Genomic DNA, 23,018 nt, shown 5'->3' on the forward strand with positions numbered 1-23,018 from the left:
AACTCACTTTGTAGACCAGGCTGGCCTCGAACTCAGAAATCCGCCTGCCTCTGCCTCCCGAGTGCTGGGATTAAAGGCGTGCGCCACCACGCCCGGCTCTAGGATGAGGGTCTTAAAGCCCATGCCCACAGTAACACACCTACTCCAACAAGGCTATACCACCTAATAGTGCCACTCCCTGGGCCAAGAATATACAAACCATCACATATGTATAAGAAATACATATTCTTCTATTTCATACTTAGAATTTCTTATGTAGCTATAGAATTCTCAAGCTCTGGAATCCTTAAATTCTCAAGGCATTAAAAAAATTCTTGGGGCTGGTGAAATGGCTCAGTGGGTAAGAGCACCCGACTGCTCTTCTGAAGGTCCAGAGTTCTAATCCCAGCAACCACATGGTGGCTCACAACCATCCGTAACAAGATCTGGCGCCCTCTTCGGGAGTGTCTGAAGACAGCTACAGTGTACTTACATGTAATAAATAAATAAATCTTTAAAAAAAAAAAATTCTCAAAAAAGCAAACATGAAGATGAACAGCTGTAATCCCAGCACTTGGGGGGCAGGGCGCCGCCACAAGCAAAATCATCAAGCCCTACCTAGTTTATTCAGAGTTCTAAGCAGTCCAAGGCCACATAGTATGAAATTGTCTCAAGAAAAGAATCTAAACAATATTCAAGAGATAGACGTTTCAGCAGTTAAGAAGTTGCGCTTATGCTTGCAGGGGACCCAGCATCCACCCAGTACCCCACAACTATCTGTAACTCTAGTTTCTGGGGATCCAACACCTTCTGCTGACCTCTGGGGCACTCAGTATGGTGGTCATATACTTACAAGCAAGCAAAAGATTCATACTCAAGAAAAATAAACACGCCTAAAATATTGCTTTAATCTTCAAAAAGAAACCAAATTTCAGCCAGGTCTGTTAGCTCATGCCTTCAATTTCAAACACTCACAAGGTAGAGACAGGTAGATTTCTGTGACTTCCAGAATAGCCAAAGCTACGTAGTAAGACTGTATCTCTAATTGATTAATTAATTAATTTCAGCAGGGAGTGGTAGAGCATGCCTTTAATCTCAGGACTTGGAAGGCAAACGCAAACACATCTCTGTGAGTTCAAGGCCAGTATGGTCGATATAGTGTGGAGGGATGGCTAATCAATCAGTTAACAGTGTTTGCTGCTTTTCCAAAGGACTGAAGTTAAGTTCTAAGCACCCTCTTCAAGTGGCTTACCACCACCTATTCAGTTTCAGCAGTCAATGCCCTCTTCTGCCCTCCTTGGACACTGTACACATATGACATATATAAATAAAAATAAATCCTTAAAAGTAAATAAATATCCCTGTATTCAATTCACAGCACCAAAGGTCTACAACAATATAGTAGTTCTGCAGCCTGAGTTTTTTCACTACCCACGTATTTAAGACATTAAAAATACTTACTCTTGCCAGGTTGTAGTGGCACACACCTTTAGACCAGCACTGGGGAGGCAGAGACAGACTAATTTGAGTTTAAGGCCAGCCTATGACAGTTCATTTGGCAATTTAATAAGTGAAATCATTAACTTTGCATACCTTTGATTAGTTTATCAAAATGAAAACGCTTTTCATGTGTTTATATTTTCTTTTTTGTGAACTTGCATTATGTTCTTGTCAATAAAGCTTTTTTTCTCTTGAAAAAAATCAGTTGTGATAAAGCCACATAAGCAACTTTGGCTCCCCCTGCTGGTCAAATATAGCCATAATCAAGAGGTAGATAAATTGGATACAACTATTGCTACAAACAACATATACACAGATAAGAGAAAGCTATTTCTCAACTTATACTTAACATGTTCTAGAAAAAAGAAGGGAAAAAAATCACTCATTACTATGAAAGAACAAATGTAGCAGTTCCCTACTAAATACATTGCTTGGCTGGTACATTTCAGGTCCACATTTTTAATGTCTCTCTATTTTAATAATATGAAACCATTCTGGTTACCTTTTGAAATTGACTGAATTGTCATCAAAAGCAAATAAATAAGGAGAGGTTAAGATATAACTCAAAGATGGAGTGTATACCAGCATAATGAGGTCATAGGTTCAAAAGGGGAGAAAAATATAAAGGAGAGGGGTGGAGTGCTTCCCTAATACAAATTAGGTCCTTGGTTTGGTCCTCAGCACCACAGGAATGTAACTATGACTACTGCCTCCCCTCATTCCAAGCCTGCTTACAACTTATCAAACCAGACTCTGTTTACTTCCCAAGAGTAAGACTAAGACTGGCAAATAGATATAACAATTCAGCTTTTCCACTGATACTCTCCTAAAGATGCAGATTTCGTTGTGTTTTGGGAGACTGAAGTGAGAGGATCACCACAAATTAAGGGACCAGATGAGCTACAGAGTGAAATCAAGCCAACATTGGGCTACCGAGTAAGACTGTCTCAAACACTATAAAGAGTTCAGTTCTAAGTCTGGCAATGTCCTCAGGCAATCCATTTTAAACACATTCCAAATACTAAATATAAGAAATGAAAATTTTAAAAATAAAAATAAGATAAAATAAAATAACAAGAAACAGCCTTTGACCCCAGAAAACTTAGGGGCTTCACAAAGTGCAAGAGAAGCAAACTAGTGGCCACTCAATATTAGATGTCCTAGGCTTGAACACCCAGAGCAAGCACTACAGGCAACACACACACTGAGGACCAGAGGTCCACAGGATACATCCAGTGGTAGTTTCTGTTGCTGTTAATATTATGGTGATAAATGTTACTAAGAAATAGAAGATAGGGCTGGTGAGATGGCTCAGTGGATAAAGAGCACTGACTGCTCTTCCAAAGGTCCTGAGTTCAAATCCCAGCAACCACATGGTGGCTCACAACCACCCATAATGTGATCTGACGCCCTCTTTTGGTGTCTGAAGACAGCTACAGTGTACTTATGTATAACAATAAATAAACATCTAGAAAGAAAGAAAGAAAGAAAGAAAGAAAGAAAGAAAGAAAGAAAGAAAGAAAGAAAAGACAGCTAGAGAGATGGCTCAGTGGTTAAGAACAATTTTTGTTCTTCCAGAGATCCATTTAGTTAACACCCACTATGCACATCTCATAGAGCTCACTCCAGCTCTTCAAAGGACCTGATGCCTTCTTCTGGGCTCCATTCACACAGACACATACAAACATTAAAGATAAAGGGAAGAGGAATAAGTTGCCAGAAGATAGTAAAGGCCCTTTAAAAAAGATAACGGCCTGTGTGAAGGCCCAGAGGGCAGGTACAGAGTACACTAAGGAAGCTACTGAGTGTAAACAACTGGAGCCCGGCAGAGATCAGAGCATCCGCGCTTGGCTAAAGTAACCAAAGTATACCTCAAAAGCTGAAAGCCACAGGGAAAAAAAGGACATAATCATTCATAAGATCTACATTTACAAGAAGCTTGGAAGATAGAAGGTAAAGAGAATGATGAGGTGACTCAAATGTCATACAGGCAAAAAAGGTGATGCTCTGAACTCTAGAGAAAGCTAGAAAAAAAGCTAGAGAAAGTACCCAAGGAACTAAGGGAACTGCAACCCTATAGGGGGAACAACATTATGAACTAACCAGAACCCCGTAGCTCGTGTCTCTAGCTGCATATGTATCAAAAGATGGCCTAGTCGGCCATCACTGGAAAGAGAGGCCCATTGGACTTGCAAACTTTATATGCCCCAGTACAGGGGAACGCCAGGGCCAAAAAGTGGGAGTGGGTGGGTAGGGGAGTGGGGGGGAGGGTATGGGGGACTTTTGGGATAGCATTGGAAATGTAAATGAGGAAAATACCTAATTTAAAAAAAAAAAAAAAAAAAGAAGTGGAAACACAACTATCCAAGGTCCTCCAGTTCCTAGGCACTCAGAACTTCTGGCTGTGTTCTTCATCCAACCCTTCCAAACAGTACTATGGGGGAAAGGCTGGGAAAAAAATGTGTCATTTTGGACCCCTTCATATTAATATAAGCACCCACTGTCCAACAACAGCAGCCAGAACATAATGAAGATAAGATTCAGTCTACATTACCTAAAGACTTCCCAAAAGTCCAAATAGTTAGGTTACACAGACTTCACTATTCTGTTCACCCACTATGCTATGCTGGAATCACAACACAGTCTTAGCCACTCCATTATCTAACTACCAAGGAAGGCGAGGCTGACAGACTTCACTATTGATCATGTCTTGTCCTTCCTCTCACCTCCTCACTTTTCACAGCTCCGTCCTCTGCTCAGTCCTACTGGAGAGGTATTTAGCCATCTCTGAACAGAAAGAGCCACAAGAGACTTGAAGAACATCTATCATTTTTATCAAATGGTCACATGTCCACAGTGCCCAAATGAAGTGCACCCTGTGAAAGGAATGAGCACAATGGCCACCTGTTGAAAACAAATAGTATAAGAACTGAGCACTGGCCCTCAGAACAGCGGGACATTTGAAGACTTGTACACATGAACCTTAATATACTATATGAAACATAGGAGTAAACAAATGGTTAATGACACATCTTTTGTAACACATGAATCAGCTACTGATTTGCAAAAGTGGGACACACCCAAGTTCATATGACCCTAAAGTACCTGTTTGAAAATGGACCTCAAAGTCTGAATTGCCAACATATCTACCAGGTTTAGAACAGCATTTTACAAGTATGTAAGCTATAATAAAGTAAAAAGTCGAACTCATCCTTATAATGAGAGCTAATTTAAGAACTTCATTAATATCTGAATAGCAACAATACAACAGCAATAACACAAACACAAATCCTAAGAAGCTAATAGTTCTGAGGATGAGTAAGATAATGGAAGAGCAGCAAGTTCAAGAACATTCTAGATAGATCTAGACATGGTGGCAAACACCTATAATCCTAGCATTTGGAATGTAGAGGCAGCAAATTCATGAAGCTAAGGCCATGCTCAGCAACCTAAAAAGTTCCAGGGCAGCTTGGACTCTGAAGCCCTGACTCAAAAAACAAATATTCTTGATTCTAAAATATGTATATGAAATAACAAAATAACAGAAAGCAAATATATCTTACCTTAAGAGGCATCCAGATAGAGTACATAGTGTCAGGAGTAGTTCAGACAACTCAGAAATAAGCAGGAGGAGACTAAGTATTCCCCAGTTCCCACGGATAAGGAAGTAGGGAGATCTGAAAAGGAAGAATTTTTTCACTTAGATGGAAAATAGTATAGAAGATTGTAAATAGCTTACTCTGTCTGGGAAGGATGCTCAATACTAGTTGCCTAAAGAGTGCACAAGTGCTGGGCGTGGTGCGCTGTAATCCTAGCACTCAGAGGAGGCTGAGGCAGGCAATTATCTAGGAGTTCAACACCAGCCTGGTATACACAGTGACTTCTGGGCCATGTAAGAGCTACTTATTGAGATGGTCTCAAACCCTACCCCCCAAAAAGGTACAATATAAAATTCCCTTTTTAAAGGGCACATGTGTATCTCTATATGTGTGTAGAAATGTATTTATGTAAAACATAAATTTTAAATAACTGAAAATCACTCATCAAAGATTCAGAAAACTAAAATCGCAGAGGAAAGAAGACATTACTACCAGAGTGTTTCATAAACACTACTGAAAATGATTAACGACCTAAAAAGATGTACCAGTATTTCATTTAGTAAACTAAAAAACCTCTCTAACAATTCCAATGTTTTAACTTTTCTTAAAATTGTTTCAGAGTTAATACCACATTAAAAAATCAACATCTATTCTTCACTGAAGTACTACAAGCAAAAAGAAAAGACCCTTCTTTTCCAGAGATTTTTTAAAAGCAGACCAGAGGGATTAATTTTGAAGATGGAGGGTGTTAAGTTGCAAGGACTCAAAAGGATGGACTAAATGACCCCTTGTAGGATCCTTATGTCCTAGGCCTGAATGAAAATTCCAGCTTAACCAGTTACTGCTTCGCTTAAAATGGAGGCTTGCCCGAGTAGTAACACAAAAATAACACACTCACCTCTTTAAAAATAATTTCTTAAAATCAGAGTCGACATCCCCGTTTTAAAAATAAAGCTCTGAGTGTGGGTTTGCTGTCTCCACGTTTGTCACTTCGGTTAGGGACACTTGGCATCACTTTGCCTAGCGCTCATTGGATTTTGGGGGGTGGGGACGGGAGGAGTTTGACTCTTGACCCGACTCTGAGGCAAGCCTGGGCGTCCCCCCATCCCACCCAGCGACGCGACCCCCAGCTCTACAGGACCGCGGGGCCCATATCCCAGCGAGCTCGAGTCCGCGCCCCTCCCCCGCCTCGGACCCTCGTCCCGGAGCCCTCCCCACCCCCCGCGGCCCACGACTCCTCCGGCCCGGTCCCCATTGTTAGGAGGGGGCGGCCGTGGCCGGAGCTCGCGGCCCGGAGCCCGTGGCCGTTGACCGACTCGCCTCAGGAGGGGGCGGCCCACGGGATGCCGCTTCCCGTCCTGCCCTCCACGGTCCGTCCCACCTCGCTCGGCCTGGCGCCCCCGGGCTCCGCTCTGCGCCCCCCCTCCCCAGGCCCTATGGCCACCCGTCGCCCGGCACGCCGCGGCCCACGGCCCGAGGCCGAGGCCTTGAGGGTGGGCGCCGGCCGGGGGTCCCCGCGCCCCACACGCGTCCCCGCGTCCTCAGACCGGCCGCCTTCAGGGCCCTCGGCGGCGCCCGCTCCCGCGACCCCTCAACCTCCTGCCGCCCCGCGGCGGCGTCCCCCGCGGCGTCCTCGGGCCGAGACGCGCCACTCAGCGCCACCATCACCCCGACCCGCCGCGCCCCCACCCCCCGGGGCAGCAGTGCCAACGGCAGCTCCCCCGGCCCCAGACCTACCTGCACGGCTCAACCAAGCCTAGAGTGGGGGGCGGGCAAGCTTCCGCCCTCCTCTGTCTCCCATTGGCCCGCCGAGGGCAATTCGCGAGTACCATTGGCTGCGAGTGGACGTCCGTCAGGGCTGTGGGGCGGGATGGGGAGGGGGGGTGAGAGATGCTGGTGCCTCGGCGTCTCTGTCTCTGTATCTCTCTGTCTCTGTCTCGGCCCTAGGAAAGGAGAGGCTTGGGCTGGACCGAGCTGGAAGGGGGCCTAGTGGGAGAAATAAGACTAGGAATCCCTACAGTGCTTCACAGCAGTTCACCACTCATCCCCTGGCCTCAGTCCCTCAGGTCCTCTTCACTGTCACCCCCAACCCCTGCCCCTCACCTCACCCTTCCAGGTTCTTCATCCAGGAAGCGATGTGATGAGAACCCGGCCCGGAAGGCCATAGGGAAAGATTTTGTATATGTACATAAAATATACACATATCTAAATGGTTATTTTTAAAGTCAACCAGACCCGAGGTCCTGAGGGCCTGGAAAGGCCACACATCTCACAGACCAGGAAGGAATTGAGAGAAAGCTTGAGTCAAAAATCCCTCTCAGAGGTGGGAACAGTGGTTGCCTCCTGGGACGGACGACATGGAGTTCTCAGCAGATCAAGGAGGAGGAAGACATAGTATCTCAGGCACATCCTTTGTAGATACTGATTTTCGTGCCACCCATAAACATTCCACCTAAAATAATATTAATTAGCAGAGCATGGTGTCATACGCTTGTGATTCTAGCACAAGAGACTAATGTAGAAAATTATTAAGTTCAAGAGCCAGCCTGGACTACAAAGAGACTATTTTTTTTAAAAAAAATTTTTTTAAAGTCGCAAAATCAGAAACGAAATGGTTATCCAAGAAAAACAGGACAACGTCCACATATACTGGAGACTCTTGCCTTTTAATTTGTTAAGTTCAGTAATAAGTGTTTGTGTTCCTGAGGAATTCTGAAACACAGGGGAGACTAAAGAATTCTCAGATGAGGAGTCAACGTACTAAACGATCGACTTTCTCAAGTCGAAAAAAAACCAAAAAACAAAAAACAGAAAAACAAACAAAAACCAGCTAAAATAATGGAAAAACAGCATGAAGGCAGAGGAGCAAGGGTCTGTTGCAAAACAGAATACCAAAATTATGTGAGAGCCTTAGGTCTTGAGGCTACACTTAAAGGACTGTCTTTGGGCCATGGTAGACATGTGACAGAACTAAAAAGAAAATACCCATAAATCAGAAATCTTAACTTTTCCAGTCTTAGCGACACATAGGACGCTCTTTCCCAGAACTTTGTTTCATCATATCAAACGCATCTAGGTAGCAAGAGGAAGCAGACCAGGTTGACTCCAGAGGCTCGTCTGGGCTACAGAGAAACCCAAAGAACACTGTTTATACTAAAACATAGTTTATTTTTAAGATGTTTATTTTTATGTGTGTGAGTGGTCTGCCTGAATGTATGTAAATCACACCGTGTACCGAGCCCTGAAGTAAGTAGAATTATAACTGCTGGAGCCACTGTGTGGGTGCTGGAAACCAAACTTCTGTCCCATGCAAGAACCGGCAAGTGCAAAAACTGCCAAACTATCTCTCCAGCCCCTAAAATATAGTTTTAGGAGAAGCATTGTCATTAATGGCCATTAATCAAGAACCCAGAAAGCTGTTAGAAAAAGAACCACGTTTTAAAAAATTATTTCTAAATAAAAATATTTCTAAAAAGTATATATAGCAATATAGGTGCTTTTAAATAATCAAGTAATAATTAGTTGAATGGTCCCTTTAACTTTTATAGTTGAGTCATTTTTAAAGAGAAAAATCTGAAACAATTTCACACTGTCATACAATGTGAAATTATAATATATTAGATGACAGAGCATGGGTTCTGCTAAAACTACTAAGGTTTGTTGTCTCCAATCACAGTTGGAGGGAATGTACATAATCTCTTGCATTAGAGAAAACTTCATGGAATTCCTACTCCTCTGTGGACCACAGACTAACACACACACACACACCAAAAACAAAACACAAAAACCTAACATAGAGAAATCACGCTCCCCACCATCCACACACTATGGCTCCTCCTCCTCCATCTCCTCTCCCCTGCCAAAAGATGCTTTCTGGTTCACACTCACACCAGTAGATGTCTGACATCCCTGCCACACAAAGAAACACGGTTAACAGATGAGAGGTGAAGAAGGGATATATATATGCGTCTTGTCTTTCTTCAAAGAAAAAGAAAGGGCTGAGGGAACGGTTCAGTGGGAGCGTTCTGAGCATGCCCAAGGACAAAGGGGGAGAGGACACCTGAGGCATGTCGCAGCTCTATAATCAGGAGGAAATAGAGGCTTGGATGGGACGTCATTAATTCCTAAGAGTAACAATAACCTGAGCCAGGTATGGTGGTGTCGACATCCCTGCACTTGAGAGGCTGACACAGGAAGATCCCAGCTGTAGACTACCTTGGGCTACATAGCAAGACCTGTCTTTATCTTACCTTATTCTTGATCCTGCCTTTTAATTAAAGAGGGAGCTGTGAATCCAAGAGGAAGAAGAAGGGACACAGAAGGAATTAGACAGAGGGATGGAAAGGATAGGAATACAATTCATGTCTGAAATAATTTTTAAATAAAAGTGAAAAGTTCTCTCTCAGTATTTCCTCCGTTGGCTAATTCTGCTTAGATCGCCTTCTCTGTAGCGGCCTGGTTTCTGGCTAAAAGTAGGACAGAGCAGGGGATAGAGAGGTGTGGCTCTGTAGTTTAGAGCAGCAGCTGCTCTTGCAGAGGACCTGGGTTCGATCTCCAGCACCTACGTGGTGGCTCACAACTGTCTGTAACTCAGTTCCAGGGGACCGGATGCCTTCACCTGACTGCCACAGGGATGCACATGCCTACATGTAGGCACAAACTCATACACACAAAATAAAATTAAATAAATCTTTTTGTTTTAATTTACTGGGTTAGTACTGGGTTGCCTAGCATATTTAGGTTCAATCCCCGGAACTAACACATCCACACAGGTGCATACATACAAACATACATATATACATGCATACATACATACATATGTGCTCACTTACTCGATTGCTTGCTTCTAAATCAGGTATTGTGATTCAAATTTGTAATCTTAGCACTCTGGAGACAGAAGGATAACTCCAAATTTAAGATGAGTCTAGTAGACTCCTAGGGAGTTTCAGGCTAGAATGGACTCCAGAGTGAAACTCTGTCAGAAATTCCACATAAGAAGAGCCAGGGAAGCTGGACGTGGTGGCGCACGCCTTTAATCCCAGCACTCGGGAGGCAGAGGCAGGCAGATTTCTGAGTTTGAGGCCAGCCTGGTCTACAAAGTGAGTTCCAGGACAGCCAGGGCTACACAGAGAAACCCTGTCTCGAAGAAAAAAAAAAAAAAAGAGCCAGGGATAGTGACATTGGTCTATATAATCTCTGTACAGGGAGGTGGAGGAAGGAAGTCATCCTCATCTACACTGAAAACTCCAGGCAAGCATGGAGAACCTCGTCCAGAAATGGAAAGATCGATGATGATGATGATGATGATGATGATGCCTTCCTGCTAGGGCTATTATGAGGATTAAGTTGTGTAATACATGTAATAGGTTTGAGTATTTTTGGTTTGGGTTTTTGTAATTGTTGTTGTTTCTTTGTTGATTTTATTTTTTCAAGATAGAGTTTCTCTGCGTAGCCCTGGCTATCCTGGAACCCACTCTGTAGACCAGCTTGGCCTCAAACTCACAGAGATCTTCCTGCCTTCGCCTCCCCAGAGCTGGGATTAAGGCGTGCGCCACCACTGCCCTGCTTGCAGTGGGGTTTTAAAATCCCAAAGATATAGATTATTTAGTTTGTAGTACTGCGTTTCACTAGTAAGCGTGAGGTCCCACATCTCCTCTCTAGTGTAGAAAGGAAAAAAAAAAAAAAAAGCCTGATATAGACAATGTACTAAATGCTTAAATATCATTTTACCATATTTTTGGGCACCTTCTATTCCAGGCCAGTCCATGAGAATTCTGTGCTGATTATCTGTATTAATGATATGGAAGACAGCAAGTTTAATTAATAATAAGAATGATTGATGATGATGATAAAGTTTACCTTAACTCTTGTTTCTCACTTAAATATTTCAGTGTTAGACGATTCCATTTTTTCCAATTATGTTTTCCCATTCCTCTGGGAAGGAACACCAGTGTCTTTTTCAAAACCTTGCAAACTCACTCAGTGGGAAGGGGAGGTTGCTCTAATTAAGAGAGATTAATTCCCAAAGGCAGCGCTAAATGACTAAATAAAGTCAATGCTAAATGACTAAAGACCACCAGCCCCTGTGGCTGCTGAAACGGCCCCCTTAGAAAAGACTGTGATATCATCTCGTGAAACTGAAGATGCCCATACTTGGGGCCCAGCAGCCCCACTATTAGCTTTACAGAAAATGTAGAATCATATTAGCAGTGTTGCCTACAAGAATACTCACAGGAGCAGTGTGCGCCACAGCCTCCAACTGGAAATATCCCGGCTGTCTGACCATGGTGTGCTTAAACTGTGGGATTTGTTGGGCTTCTCGTTTGGTTTGGTTTCGTTTGACTTGGTTGGTTGATTTTGGCATTTGGTTATTGTCTGGGGGGTTGTTTGTTTGGGTTTGAGATTTGTTGTTGTTTGTTTATTTTGAGACAGGCTCTTCATATGTAATTTAGGTTAGTTAGGAATTCATTACACAGCCCAAGCTGGCTTAAGTCCTAGTGACCTCCCTCCAGCAACTTCCCTGGCGCCCAGCTTTAAATTGTGGTTTGGTTGGGTTGTTTTCTTTTTTTCTTTCTTTTTCTTAAGATTTATTTTATTATTTATTTTATGTATGTGAGTACACCATTGCTCTCTTCAGACACACCAGAAGAGGGCGTCAGATCCCATGGTTGTGAGCCACCATGTGGTTGCTGGGAATTGAACTCAGGACCTCTGGAAGAGCAGTCAGTGCTCTTAACCACTGAGCCATCTCTCCAGCCCCTGTTTGCTTGTTTATTTGTTTGTTTGTTTGTTTGTTTTATCATTACTGTGTGTACCAGTGTGGGCCATAGCACTTGTGTGGAGGTCAGTGGAAAACCTTCAGGAACTGTAAGCCTGGCAACCTGAGTTCAAGCCCTAGAGTCCACTTGAGGGTGCCAGGAGAAATCCAACTCAAAAAGTTGTCTCCACCTCCACAGTGGGCCAAGGAGGCACAGCATTGATAAATAAACATTTTAATTAAGTTGGGCAGTGGTGGCCACAAACCTTAATCCCAGAACTGGGGAAGCAGAGGCAGACAGATCTCTGAGAGTTCAAGGACATCCAGGGAGACAAGGAGAAACCCTGTCTTCTCACTTCCCCTACCCCAGAAAATTTTAATTAAAAAGAAACATACAAACAAGTCATACATTTATGTGTTATGTTTAACATTAAAAATAATTTTTAAAAAATTTAAAATCCCGCCGGGCAGTGGTGGCACACGCCTTTAATCCCAGCACTCGGGAGGCAGAAGCAGGAGGATTTCTGAGTTCAAGGCCAGCCTGGTCTACAAAGTGAGTTCCAGGACAGCCAGGGCTATACAGAGAAACCCTGTCTCAAAAAACAAACAAACAAACAAACAAAAAAAAAAATTAAAATCCCTACAGAACAATGGACCAGGTATATGCCTCTCTCAGGGAAGCAAAAATCAAAGAAGACTTGAGACCAACAGTATTGCCCAGCTAGCTGTACCAGCAAGCCTAGCTCGGCCTCCTTCACTGCCCATTAAGTCATATTTATATCCCTCCAAACATCACATGTCCTCCACGGATCTTGCCTCCACAAGGGCCTTGCCTCAGCATGTGAGCCTGTCTCGGCTGACATCACTCTGCCAGTCAACCCGAGTCCGTGGAAGTGTCAGGAAAGTGCAGCACACCACCAGAAGTTTTTTGGTGCATTTCTCTCTATGGAGTCCTGACAAATGCAGCTCAATTACACATTGTAAGGCAGATTAATACATGGGTGTCATTAGCGAAGAATCCTTCATCATGTGTCCTTTCACCGTGCTTGCTTTAGCAGAACATCCTCTCTCCTGTGTCTGCTTCAGCTAAACGTTCCTTCATGTGTTTGTCCCAGCAAAATACCATTCAACTGACTTTCCAAAGACCCCGTAAATTTCCACTTCCAAATTGCTTTGGGGCCAGAGATACTCAGCACTTGAAAGCACTGGTTGCTCTGGCAAAGGACCTGGGCTCAGTTCCCAGCACCCACGTAGCAGCTCACAACTGTCTGTAACTCCAGTTCTAGGGGATCTGAAGCCCCCTCTACCCTCCATAGCCACCAGGCACATGATGCACAGACCTGCAAACAGGCAGGAAATAAAGATGAGTCTTTTAAATTTTTAGAAGTGTTTTATTATTTTATGTGTATGGGTGGTTTACCTGCATGTATGTCTGTGTACCAGGTGTGCCTATGGAGACAAGAAGAGAGTCTCAGGTCCCCTGAAACAAACAAAATATTATGAGCTGTGGTGTGAGTGCAGAGAGTTGAACCCGGGTCATCTGCAAAAGCAACCAATGCCCTTAAATGCTAAATCTGATGGGTCAGTGAAGAAAAAATTAGCAGAGGTATAGGAGAGTTAGTGTCATCCTTCCATACAGACTTGTGGTGGTCTAGTCCATGGGAACAGAACTCGAAAGATCTGTAATGGATAGGAGTTTGACCAAACTCAGACGGTGTCCGTAAGGTGTGTTAGCTGTGGGACTGAGATGCCAGCCCTGCATGCGAGACACGCTTTCCATACAAACCAGCAGAGCTACGGAACATGGAGTTCTAACAGAGTGCAGCATGACTTTTCTCTGTTTTGTGTTGTGTATGTGTGTGTAAATTTTATTAGTCCTCTCTTTAGAAATCTGCACTATCTTGGGCTTGAAAGCTGGATGAGCAGTTAAACGAATGTATTGTTCTTGCAAAGGGGCAGATTTCAGTTGCCAGCACTCACACCAGATGGCTCACAAATATCCATAATTCCAGTTCCTCTAGCCTGCGTGCGGGGACCTGCATACCTGTGGTGTGTATAAAAACTCGTATAGGCACGCACATACACTTATATAAAAAATAAAAATAAATAAATATTTTCTAAAGGAAAATGTGGGGCTGGAAAGATGGCTCAGCAGTTATGAGCACTGCTGCTCTTCCAAAGGACTCGAGTTCAATTCCCAGCAACCCCATGGCACATACAGACATGCACATAGGCAAAACAGCAATGTATGTGAAAAAATTTAAAGAGTTGAAAAAAGGGGGAAAATGATATAAAAGCAAACAGAAAGGAAGTGGACCATCACTGAGCAGGTGAGGTCACCCCAGTATCTCCGCTCCCCTCCTGTCACTCACTCTCCAGCTCACCTTTGCCAGTCTCACTGTTGACTCTTCCAGTCAGTCCCCTTGGCCAACTTCACTCTGTCCTTGGGTTCTTTTCATTGTTTTCTTGAGGTCTTTTTCTTCTTATACAGACCACATCTTAGGAGCTTCATTGGTATTTGCATAAGGCAAGGGATCGTAAAATAACTCAGAAGCCAGTTGTCTTTCCACCACAAAAATGGGATCTGGATCTAAATTCAGAGGTGACATCTGGTGCTGTTTGTTTGTTTGTTTGTTTGCCTGTTTGTTTGCTTTTTAACATTTTGCCCAGTTTTCCCCAAAGCTCTGTGTTTGGCACTGTTGCCTCCCTGGGATTAGGGATGTAGACAAACATTGTTTTCTCTGACATGGATGGCACTGTACACACACACACACACACACATACACACACACACACACACACACACACACACAGAGAGAGAGAGAGAGAGAGTGAGAGAGAGAACAGTGAATAAATGTAATTCAAAAACAAGAAAGGAACCAAGAAATTAATCTGGAAAGATAACTCTCATGATCTGGTGCTCATGAAAGTAACTCCTGAATCCTGGAATTGTAGGCACCCACACCACGATTGTCTCTTTAGTTCTTTTTTTTTTTTTTTTTAAAGATTTATTTATTTATTTTATGTAAGTACACTGTAGCTGTCTTCAGACACTCCAGAAGAGGGAGTCAGATCTTTACGGATGGTTGTGAGTCAGAAGAGCAGTTGGATGCTCTTACCCGCTGAGCCATCTCACCAGCCCACCTCTTTAGTTCTGTTTTTGTAGTTGTTTTTGTAGTACTGGGGGTTGTACCCACACCCGCTACGGGAGCAAGCAAGGACTCTACAATTGAGCTACATTGCCAATCCTGAAAACCATTTTTAAGCACCATCTCCTGAGCTGCTACTAGAGATTCTGATCTGGTTCTCAACAATCTAAGGCTGCTGTCACGGAGGGTCTGAGGGTCACATTCTAAGAACCTCTGTCTGGATGGGAAGTCTGGGTCAGCTGTCAGAGTACTTTTGTATATGGGAGGTTCGTGCTTCACCTCGGTGGATGGAGCAGCTTTGAGGGTATTTAAGCTCGAAAGAGATATGTAGAGAGAATATCTTATATTTGTATGGGCATGACACTGTCAATAATAAATCTGATAGCCTATGGCTTACAGGAAATAGGAGGCGCAACATCCCAGAGGCAGAAAGGATTCTGGGACAGAGCCAGGCACTGGGAGATGCGCCCAGGGAGATGTGACTTGACAGATACATGGTGCCTGAGCACTGGTAGCCAGCCACGTGGCAGAATGTAGATTAGAATAAATGGGTTATGATCAAGTCAGAGATAAACCTGGCCAGGTTATTTGTAAATATATTTTGAGTCTGAGTCTTATTTTGGGGAGCCCAGGGCTGGGAGGAAGAACGACCAAACTTTTACAAATAGCGCCCCATTTGAGGCATAGAACTAAACTAACCCGAGATAAATTTCCAGAAAGAGACACCAATTCTTCCTGAAAACAAAACAGCTTTAAAAAGAAAAAAAAAAAAGGCGCTTTAAAACATTTTTAAAAGAAAGACCTGCTTTTAGAAAAGCTGCTGCACCGGGCAGTGGTGGCGCACACCTTTAATCCCAGCACTTGGGAGGCAGAGGCAGGCGGATTTCTGAGTTAGAGGCCAGCCTGGTCTACAGAGTGAGTTCCAGGACAGCCAGGGCTACACAGAGAAACCCTGTCTCGAGAAAAGAAAAGGAAAAAGAAAAAAGAAAAGCTACTGCTAAGGAGAGCCTAGGCCTGGCCTGTCATGGGCCCAACAGCCCAATTCGTGTCCACACAGCTAAAGTCTTAAAGCTAAGCACAAGTGGCTACCAGACTGCACGGGTGCTGAATACCGCTGCAGAGACCGGAACATGCAAGCTGCGGAGCTCCAGGCACGGGGTTCGTGGAAAGGAATATAAAGGCTCCAGCCCCATCCTGCTACGGGCCCACTACCTTCATGGAGTGGGCAGTGGCCAGAGGCACCAGCCTAATCCAACATGGCAGAACACACGGGCTTGAGATTGTTGGTGGGCCTGAACCCCCAGATGGCAGGCCGCAACAGCTCAAAGCCTGGGTAGCCATGCTGCCTGGGGGCTCCCACAACACATTCAAGTCAGGGAGAAACTCACTGCTGATAGATAGAGCCCCTTGCAAAAAAAAATCTGAAATTAAAAATGACATATTTTTCTTTAAATTAATAATAATTAAGAATGCCCCTAGTAATTGAAAAAAACCATAACAATCTTAAACTTATACAAAGAGAAAGGGGAATAAAGATATAGTTATCAGAGCCGGGCGTGGTGGCGCATGCCTTTAATCCCAGCACTCTGGAGAAGAAGAAGAAGAAGAAGAAGAAGAAGAAGAAGAAGAAGAAGAAGAAGAAGAAGAAGAAGAAGAAGAAGAAGAAGAAGAAGAAGAAGAAGAAGATTACAACCACCTGTAACCCCAACTCCAGGAGATTCCATATCCTCTCCTGGAGCCTTTTACACACACACACACACACACACACACACAATTTTGTTTTAGAGAAAAAACCATTTTTTTTGATGCAACAAAATATAGAGGCAGTCATAGCAATGAGGCCTAGAAAGAACTTCAATTTGTCTCCCTCACCCCAGCTTAACCCCAAGGCCAGAGAAGGATGACCTGTCCATCACCAGGTGGGTGTGACCTTCTGCTCTGTGGAATGCATTGCACAAAGGCATGTAGATTACACTCAAAAAGCTACCATGAAGGGCCTGGGACAGGTGGAATACCCAAAGTTAACAAACCGAGAGGTGCTTCCCAGGTCAGTGACAAGGTACGGAATCCAGAACATCTGGCAACCCTTAGATAACAGCTGTGCATCTAAAAGGCAAAGTGATGAGTTTTAAATGTGTGTATCTGATATATTTTCCCCCCAGATGCTTGTATTGGCTCTGAACTTGGGACCCCTAGGCAAGATGGCTTTTTTGGTTTCTGTTTTGTTTTATAGAAATATGTACTTATTTTTATTTTTATGAGCCTGAGTGTTAGCCTGAAGGTATGGATGTGTATTACCATACCTGAGGAGGTAGGAAGTGGGGGCATTGGAGTCCTTGAAACTGGGATTAAAAATGGTTGAGAGTCACCATGTGGGAACCAGGAACCAAACCCAGGTCCTCTTTAAGAGAAGCTCGTGCAATCTCTATAACCACTTTTGTTTTTATTTTGTTTCACTCATTTTGGAGAAAGGTCTTGCCATATTAACCTCCAACTCATGGTGATCTTCCTGCCTCAGCGAATATATGCTAGCGATCCTGACCCACTGGTCTTCGTTAGTTCAGTCTTTGAGCTTCATTTTATTCATTAAAATTTAAAAAGAGAGGGTGTAGTGATTTGAATAGGTATGGCCCACTTTTGACTGCTTGGCCCACTCAAGTGGCACTTTTAGGAGATGTGGTCTTGTTGAAGTAGGCATGGCCTTGTTGGAGGAAGTGTGTCATTCTAGGGATGGGCTTTGAGGGCTCCTATGCTGAAGCTCTGCCCAGAGTGGAGCACAGTTCCCCTCTGCTGCTGTGGATCAAGATGTATAACTCCTCAGCACCATGTCTGTCTGGACTAAACCAGTTTCAATTAAATGTTTTCCTTTATAAAAGTTTCCTTGAACATGATGTCTCTTCACAGCAACGGAAACCCTAACATAGTGGGAATAGGGGGAGGCTCTGTGGGTAAAATGCTTGCCACTAAAACAGGACTTGAGCTCAGACCTCTCCCCCGCCCCCGCCCACAGAAAAAGCCTACCTGCTGGGAAAGGGGTCAACACAGCTGGGTCCCTACACTTTTCTTGGCCATCCATTCTGAAACAGTGAGTTTCAGGTTCAATGAAGAGATTCTATCTCAAAAATAAGGACCAACTGAGAGAGACACGAGATGTTGACCTCTGGCTTCTACATGAGTGTGCAAGCATGCTTGTGTGCGTGCTCGTGCACGTGTGTTTGTGTGTGTGTTTGTGTGCATGTGTATTGTGCATATGTGTGTGTGTGTATGTGTCATGCACAAATTTCTTGTAATTCATTTGGAGGCCAGAGGACGACTTTGGAAGGTAATTTACTCCTATAGTTCTGGGAATCAAACTCAGGTTGTCAGGCTTGTGCTGAGAGCTTTTATTGTTGGGTCATCTTGCAGGTTCTTATACTTCACTTTTTATTAATGGCATTTCCTGGAAGTTAGACTACAATAGTTGATTCCTTTCACAGCCTGAGGATACCCTATTGTCTATGCATTAGAGTCTAGCTGATCAATCTCTTAATTCTAGACATTTGTATAATTTCTAATGTTTGCAAGTATAAAAAGTATCCAGAAACTGTACTGTGTGTTTATGTTTTTCTATTGCTAAGATGTATCATGGCAGGAGAGACAGCTCTGCAGTTAAGAGTGTTTACTGTTCTTGCAGAGGACCTGAGTTTGGTTCCCGGCTTCCACAGGCTATGGATGGCTCACCACCATTCATAACTCCAGTTTTGGGGGATTCAATGCTCTCTGCTGAGTTCCATGGGCATTAAGCATGTGTGAATAACAACATCAAAGAACTCACTGATTATGATGCCAAGGGTGACCTTGAACTTCCATTCTCCTGTGTCTACCTCCTGAGTGGTGGGATTACAGGCATGACCCACCAGACTCAGTTCATACATACAGTGTGGGAGACTAAGCCCAGAACTTGGTACACGCCAGGCAACTGCTCTATCATCTGCCTCTGCATCCCAAGTGCTGGGATTAAATTTGTGTGCCACCACTACTGGCCTTTTGCTCTCTGTCTTTCTGTCTCTGTCTCTGTCTCTCTCTGTGTGTGTGTGTGTGTGTGTGGTTTTATGAGACAGGGTTTCTCTATGTAACTGCCCTGGTTGCCCTGGACTCGGTTTGTATATCAGGTTGGCCTCAAACTCACAGAGATCCTCTGCCTCTGCCTCCTGAGTGCTGTGATTAAAGGCGTGCACCACCATACCTAGCTCCCTTTGCTCATTTTAAAGAGATGGCTTCTCGGTTGCAAAGATGGTTAAGTTCTGCATAGTGTTGAAGAGTGAAGTTTAAGTCTCCAGTGCCCATGCTGGGTGGGTGTGGTAGACAAGGGATGTCTAGAGTAAGCTAGCTAGCCAGTGAGCACTGGGTTCAAATGACAGGCTCGGTCTGTAAAGTAAAGTGGAGAACAACTGAGGAAGACACCCAACATCAACTTTTAGCCTTTATATGCAGACAGACAGGCAGACACATACACACACGCACACATACACGAACCACATACATTTGAACACTCATATAAACCGTACACACACCACACACACATAATATATGCAAATTAACTCGGGGAGTTCTGGAAAGACAGCTGAAGTGGAAGCCTGAGGGTTTTTGGAAAGTCAGTTGGATGGGGTTTTGCTGGAGCACACATATGAAGTAACGTTTAGCCAAAGTGAACACAGGCGTGAAAGGCTGAGACAGACTCGTGAAGGAATGTTTCTCTGAAGCAAACACAGGAGAATGTTCTGCTGTAGCGAGCACATGAAAGGACATGTGATGGATTCTTAGCTAATGACACACATGGATTGGTCTATTTTACACTGTATAGTTGAACTGCATTTGTCGGGACACCATAGAGAGAAACGCACCAAAAAAAAAATCTTCCGGTGGTGTGCTGCAGTTTCTTGCTGTTTCTGTGGACTCGGGCTGATTGGATGCACGTGCTGAGGTAAAACCCGCGCTGAGGCAAGGACTCCATGGAGTGACCGAGTTTGGTTTGCTGATCTTTGCTTCCCTGAGAGGCACAGCTGAGAAATTCTCCTGGTGTCCCTCTAGGTCCCTCCTGCTGACTTGAGCTGAGGCTGAGGCCTGGCTGTCTCTGCTAGGTTGTGTCACCTCTGTTGCTAACCTGACTCTACTGAACTGGACTGCTGATGTATCTGTGAGGTGTTTGTGAGTGGATCGAGCTGCTGCTGCTAACCTATGAACTGAACTACGGATTTTGAGACAAGACAGATGCTACAAAGAACCTTTCTAAACAGGGCCACTCCAACCCAACCCCAACCTTTCTTTTCCACTACCTCTGGTGGATGGTGGGCTATAAGGAAGGTTAAAGTATTTAAGAACCGTCATTAATAATAGGATCTGAAAAAATTAAAGTTGCAGCTGGCTCAGTGGTTGAGTGAATTTGCTGCTCTTCCTGAGGACTGCGGTTTGGTTCCTAGCTCCTGTGTCAGACAGCCTACCACTGTCTGTAATTCTACTTCCAGGGATCTGACATTCTCTTCTGGCCTCTGCAGGTACCCACAGGTTTGTGGCATATGTAACACACACACACACACACACACACACACAACCTTAAATTATTTTGTTAAAGATTTTTTTTTCTTTTCTCCTTTCCTCAAAATTTAAATATTTTTTACAAAATTGGCTTTTTTGTAGAAAATTTAATAACCTGATATTTATTTGAATGTGCAGCCCATTAATTGTATTTTTATCTCCAGAATATTGGATTTTTATTAAATATTTTTAAAATTTATTTTATTTTTATTATATGTACATTGGTGAATTGATTGCATGTCTGTCTGTGTGAGGGTGTCGGGTCCCCTGGGACAGGGGTTACAGTCAGTTGTGAGCTTCCATAATGGGTGCTGGGAATTGAACTCAGGCTTTCTGGAAGAGCAGCCAGTGCTCTTTACTGCTGAGACATCTCTCTCCAGCCCCTTTAATAAAGATTTATTTTTATGTGTATATGTGAGTGTTTGCATGTGTGTGCCTCATTTATGCCCATTAAGGCAAAAAGAGGGCATCAGATTCTCTGGTACTGGAGTTACAGACCATTGTAGGCTGACATGGGGTGCTTGGATAGAACCTGGGTCCTCTGCAAGAGCAGCAAGTGTTCTTAATGGCAGAACTGCTGTCTCTCCAGCCCTCTATCTATCTATCTATCTATCTATCTATCTATCTATCCATCCATCCATCCAGGGTCTCACTATGTAGCTCTGATTGGGTTGGAATTCACTATGTAGCCTCAAACTCACAAAAATCTGCTAGTCTTTAGAACCCAAGTGCTGGGATTAAAGACATGCGCCACCATGAACTAGAATAGTAATCTTTTTTTTTTCTTTTTTCTTCTCTTTTTTGGTTTTTCAAGACAGGGTTTCTCTGTATAGTCCTGGCTATCCTGGAACTCACTCTGTAGACCAGGCTGGCTTCGAATTCAGAAATCCGTCTGCCTCTGCCTCCCGAGTGCTGGGATTAAAGGCATGCACCACCATGCCCGGCTTTTTTTTTTTTGGGGGGGGTGGTGAATAGTAATCTTTTATCTTTAATATACTGGTAAATATTTTCTTCCCAATTAGTCACCATTTTTGTTTTGTTTTGTTTTTCCATACAAAAATTGAAGGGTCAGGCTGGCAAGATGGCTCATTGGTTAAGAGCACTGACTACTCTTACAAAGGTCCTAGGTTCAAATCCCAGCAACCACATGGTGGTTCACAACCACCCATAATGAGATCTGATGCTCTCTTCTGGTGTGTCCAAAGACAGCTACAATGTATTTATGAGTAATAATAAAAACAAATCTTAAACAAAACAAAACAAAACTGAAGGGTCGAGCACAGGGCCTACGCAAATCTGGACCAAGTGCTCTGAATATTATAGCTTTCAGTTTAGTAATTTTTTTCTAGAATTATTTATCTCATGTATGTGAGTACACTGTTTTATCTTCAGACACACCAGAAGAGGGCATCAGATCCCATTACAGATGGTTGTGAGCCACCATGTGGTTGCTGGGATTTGAACTGAGGACCTCTGGAAGAGCAGTCAGTGCTCTTAACCACTGAGCGATCTCACCAGCCCCTCAGTTTAGTATTTTTATGGTACTCCTGAGTGTGTGAACAAGCGAGTCTCTAATTCTTGTGCCTTCTGTTGGGACTCTTTCCCTTGCTTTGCCTAATTTTGCTGTAGTGGTTTTTGTTTTATCTTACTTTGAGACGTTGTATTTTTATTATGTAGAAGTACTATGTCTGCATGTACACCTGCGCACCAGAAGAGGGCACCAGATCTCTTTATAGATGATCATGAGCCACCATGTGGTTGCTGGGGATTGATCTCAGGACCTCTGGAAGAGCAGCAGCATCCTTAACCACTGAGCCATTCTCCAGCCAGGTTTTTTTTTTTTTTGGTTTTTTGAGACAGGGTTTCTCTGTATAGCCCTGGCTGTCCTGGAACTCACTCTGTAGACCAAGCTGGCCTTGAACTCAGAAATCCGCCTGCCTCTGCCTCCTGAGTGCTGGGATTAAAGGCATGCCCCACCACGCCTGGCTCTCCAGCCAGTTTTATCTTATTATATTTTGTTATGTTTTGTTGTTATCCCTTAAAAGCCTGTTCTTTTCTAATGAGAGACAGAAAGGGAGTGAGTCTGGATGACTGGGATGTGAGGAGGAAATAGGAATGAGGGGAAAGTGTAATCAGGATATATTGTATAAGAAAGAGTATATTATTAATAAAGGAGAGAAATGATTCATAATAAACCCAAAAATTTTGGGAACTTAAAAAAATGTTTCAATATTATTGTACACATTTGCTCATGCATTTTTTGTTTTGTTTTTACAAATTTAAGGGATTTAAAAGGCTTTATCACCATTTATGTTTTTACAAATTTAAAAAAGCTTTATCACCATTTAAAAGGATATTTCCTTATTTTTGTGAGGTTCCCTTTAATTCAGTTTTTACTTTCTACAGTAGGTTTTGTTGTGTGTATGCTCATGCATGTGTATAAGGTTGCACCTGTGTGTG

The 23,018-nt window shown here is 43.5% G+C and overlaps 1 protein-coding gene across 5 annotated transcripts in view; it reads right to left on the reverse strand.

The window, feature by feature from the left end:
* Kansl1 (KAT8 regulatory NSL complex subunit 1) overlaps window positions 1–6,833 on the reverse strand; it is a 129,511-nt gene extending 122,678 nt beyond the window's left edge. The window contains exons 1-2 of one of the 5 annotated variants that reach the window (XM_029483464.1): window positions 6,816–6,833; window positions 5,043–5,156 (exon numbers count right to left, since the gene is read on the reverse strand). The gene's annotated coding sequence lies outside the window, so the exon portion shown is untranslated. Of the gene's footprint in view, window positions 1–5,042; window positions 5,739–5,976; window positions 6,249–6,815 lie in introns of those variants that run through there. The other 4 variants (XM_021176694.2, XM_021176689.2, XM_021176693.2 and 1 more) reach the window with 4 other exon arrangements.
* Between the last annotated feature and the right edge of the window lie 16,185 nt (window positions 6,834–23,018).

This window comes from Mus caroli, chromosome 11, assembly GCF_900094665.2.
Source record: "Mus caroli chromosome 11, CAROLI_EIJ_v1.1, whole genome shotgun sequence".
NCBI classification, from domain to species: domain Eukaryota; kingdom Metazoa; phylum Chordata; class Mammalia; order Rodentia; family Muridae; genus Mus; species Mus caroli.